The 2,500-nt window shown below is 47.4% G+C and overlaps 8 non-coding genes and 1 pseudogene across 8 annotated transcripts in view; all 9 read right to left on the minus strand.

The window, feature by feature from the left end:
- The window catches only part of LOC146280862 (5S ribosomal RNA), a 119-nt gene extending 10 nt beyond the window's left edge, over nucleotides 1-109 (minus strand). The window contains exon 1 of the ribosomal RNA XR_014765359.1: nucleotides 1-109. This exon is cut by the window's left edge and continues 10 nt beyond it. This is a non-coding gene — a ribosomal RNA (5S ribosomal RNA).
- Nucleotides 110-289: 180 nt separating this feature from the next.
- On the minus strand, nucleotides 290-408 carry LOC146280863 (5S ribosomal RNA). The gene has a single exon (XR_014764756.1). It is a non-coding gene; the product is annotated as a 5S ribosomal RNA (ribosomal RNA).
- Nucleotides 409-586: 178 nt separating this feature from the next.
- On the minus strand, nucleotides 587-705 carry LOC146280864 (5S ribosomal RNA). The gene has a single exon (XR_014765822.1). It is a non-coding gene; the product is annotated as a 5S ribosomal RNA (ribosomal RNA).
- Nucleotides 706-899: 194 nt separating this feature from the next.
- LOC146280865 (5S ribosomal RNA) lies at nucleotides 900-1,018 on the minus strand. Its single transcript, XR_014765823.1, has one exon. It is a non-coding gene; the product is annotated as a 5S ribosomal RNA (ribosomal RNA).
- Nucleotides 1,019-1,196: 178 nt separating this feature from the next.
- On the minus strand, nucleotides 1,197-1,315 carry LOC146280866 (5S ribosomal RNA). Its single transcript, XR_014765360.1, has one exon. It is a non-coding gene; the product is annotated as a 5S ribosomal RNA (ribosomal RNA).
- Nucleotides 1,316-1,493: 178 nt separating this feature from the next.
- On the minus strand, nucleotides 1,494-1,612 carry LOC146280867 (5S ribosomal RNA). Its single transcript, XR_014765824.1, has one exon. It is a non-coding gene; the product is annotated as a 5S ribosomal RNA (ribosomal RNA).
- A 178-nt stretch (nucleotides 1,613-1,790) lies between these two features.
- LOC146280868 (5S ribosomal RNA) lies at nucleotides 1,791-1,909 on the minus strand. Its single transcript, XR_014765826.1, has one exon. It is a non-coding gene; the product is annotated as a 5S ribosomal RNA (ribosomal RNA).
- A 190-nt stretch (nucleotides 1,910-2,099) lies between these two features.
- Nucleotides 2,100-2,218, minus strand: LOC146280869 (5S ribosomal RNA). The gene has a single exon (XR_014763994.1). It is a non-coding gene; the product is annotated as a 5S ribosomal RNA (ribosomal RNA).
- A 180-nt stretch (nucleotides 2,219-2,398) lies between these two features.
- LOC146280870 (5S ribosomal RNA) overlaps nucleotides 2,399-2,500 on the minus strand; it is a 109-nt pseudogene continuing 7 nt past the window's right edge.

Below are 2,500 nucleotides of genomic sequence, written 5' to 3' on the forward strand. Positions count from 1 at the left end.
ACCTGGTATTCCCAGGCGGTCTCCCATCCAAGTACTAACCAGGCCCGACCCTGCTTAGCTTCCAAGATCAGACGAGATCGGGCGTTGCCAGGCTGGTATGGCCGTACGAAATAAGTTGACAACCATAGGCTACTTATCCATATACAGATTTAGCAATTGACAATGCAAGGTGGTCTCTCTCTCTCTCTCTCTCTCTCTCGTGTCAAAATGAAAACAGCTTCCAGCCCCTTTCATGAAGGACTACTTGTGCATATTGCAAGATTTCAGTTTCTAAGTGAATGAGCAAAAGAGCATACAGCACCTGGTATACCCAGGCGGTCTCCCATCCAAGTACTAACCAGGCCCGACCCTGCTTAGCTTCCGAGATCAGACGAGATCGGGTGTTGCCAGGCTGGTATGGCCGTACGAAATAAGTTGACAACCATAGGCTACTTATCCATATACAGATTTAGCAATTGACAATGCAAGGTAGTCTCTCTCTCTCTCTCTCTCTCTCGTGTCAAAATGAAAACAGCTTCCAGCCCCTTTCATGAAGGACTACTTGTGCATATTGCAAGATTTCAGTTTCTAAGTGAATGAGCAAAAGAGCATACAGCACCTGGTATACCCAGGCGGTCTCCCATCCAAGTACTAACCAGGCCCGACCCTGCTTAGCTTCCGAGATCAGACGAGATCGGGCGTTGCCAGGCTGGTATGGCCGTACGAAATAAGTTGACAACCATAGGCTACTTATCCATATACAGATTTAGCAATTGACAATGCAAGGTGGTCTCTCTCTCTCTCTCTCTCTCTCTCTCTCTCTCTCTCTCGTGTCAAAATGAAAACAGCTTCCAGCCCCTTTCATGAAGGACTACTTGTGCATATTGCAAGATTTCAGTTTCTAAGTGAATGAGCAAAAGAGCATACAGCACCTGGTATACCCAGGCGGTCTCCCATCCAAGTACTAACCAGGCCCGACCCTGCTTAGCTTCCGAGATCAGACGAGATCGGGCGTTGCCAGGCTGGTATGGCCGTACGAAATAGGTTGACAACCATAGGCTACTTATCCATATACAGATTTAGCAATTGACAATGCAAGGTAGTCTCTCTCTCTCTCTCTCTCTCTCGTGTCAAAATGAAAACAGCTTCCAGCCCCTTTCATGAAGGACTACTTGTGCATATTGCAAGATGTCAATTTCTAAGTGAATGAGCAAAAGAGCATACAGCACCTGGTATTCCCAGGCGGTCTCCCATCCAAGTACTAACCAGGCCCGACCCTGCTTAGCTTCCAAGATCAGACGAGATCGGGCGTTGCCAGGCTGGTATGGCCGTACGAAATAAGTTGACAACCATAGGCTACTTATCCATATACAGATTTAGCAATTGACAATGCAAGGTGGTCTCTCTCTCTCTCTCTCTCTCTCGTGTCAAAATGAAAACAGCTTCCAGCCCCTTTCATGAAGGACTACTTGTGCATATTGCAAGATTTCAGTTTCTAAGTGAATGAGCAAAAGAGCATACAGCACCTGGTATACCCAGGCGGTCTCCCATCCAAGTACTAACCAGGCCCGACCCTGCTTAGCTTCCGAGATCAGACGAGATCGGGCGTTGCCAGGCTGGTATGGCCGTACGAAATAAGTTGACAACCATAGGCTACTTATCCATATACAGATTTAGCAATTGACAATGCAAGGTAGTCTCTCTCTCTCTCTCTCTCTCTCGTGTCAAAATGAAAACAGCTTCCAGCCCCTTTCATGAAGGACTACTTGTGCATATTGCAAGATTTCAGTTTCTAAGTGAATGAGCAAAAGAGCATACAGCACCTGGTATACCCAGGCGGTCTCCCATCCAAGTACTAACCAGGCCCGACCCTGCTTAGCTTCCGAGATCAGACGAGATCGGGCGTTGCCAGGCTGGTATGGCCGTACGAAATAAGTTGACAACCATAGGCTACTTATCCATATACAGATTTAGCAATTGACAATGCAAGGTGGTCTCTCTCTCTCTCTCTCTCTCTCTCTCTCTCTCTCGTGTCAAAATGAAAACAGCTTCCAGCCCCTTTCATGAAGGACTACTTGTGCATATTGCAAGATTTCAGTTTCTAAGTGAATGAGCAAAAGAGCATACAGCACCTGGTATTCCCAGGCGGTCTCCCATCCAAGTACTAACCAGGCCCGACCCTGCTTAGCTTCCGAGATCAGACGAGATCGGGCGTTGCCAGGCTGGTATGGCCGTACGAAATAAGTTGACAACCATAGGCTACTTATCCATATACAGATTTAGCAATTGACAATGCAAGGTAGTTTCTCTCTCTCTCTCTCTCTCTCTCGTGTCAAAATGAAAACAGCTTCCAGCCCCTTTCATGAAGGACTACTTGTGCATATTGCAAGATGTCAATTTCTAAGTGAATGAGCAAAAGAGCATACAGCACCTGGTATTCCCAGGCGGTCTCCCATCCAAGTACTAACCAGGCCCGACCCTGCTTAGCTTCCGAGATCAGGCGTTGCCAGGCTGGTATGGC

Source organism: Hypomesus nipponensis, chromosome 7 (genome assembly GCF_054491055.1).
Source record: "Hypomesus nipponensis isolate SF chromosome 7, ASM5449105v1, whole genome shotgun sequence".
NCBI lineage: Eukaryota > Metazoa > Chordata > Actinopteri > Osmeriformes > Osmeridae > Hypomesus > Hypomesus nipponensis.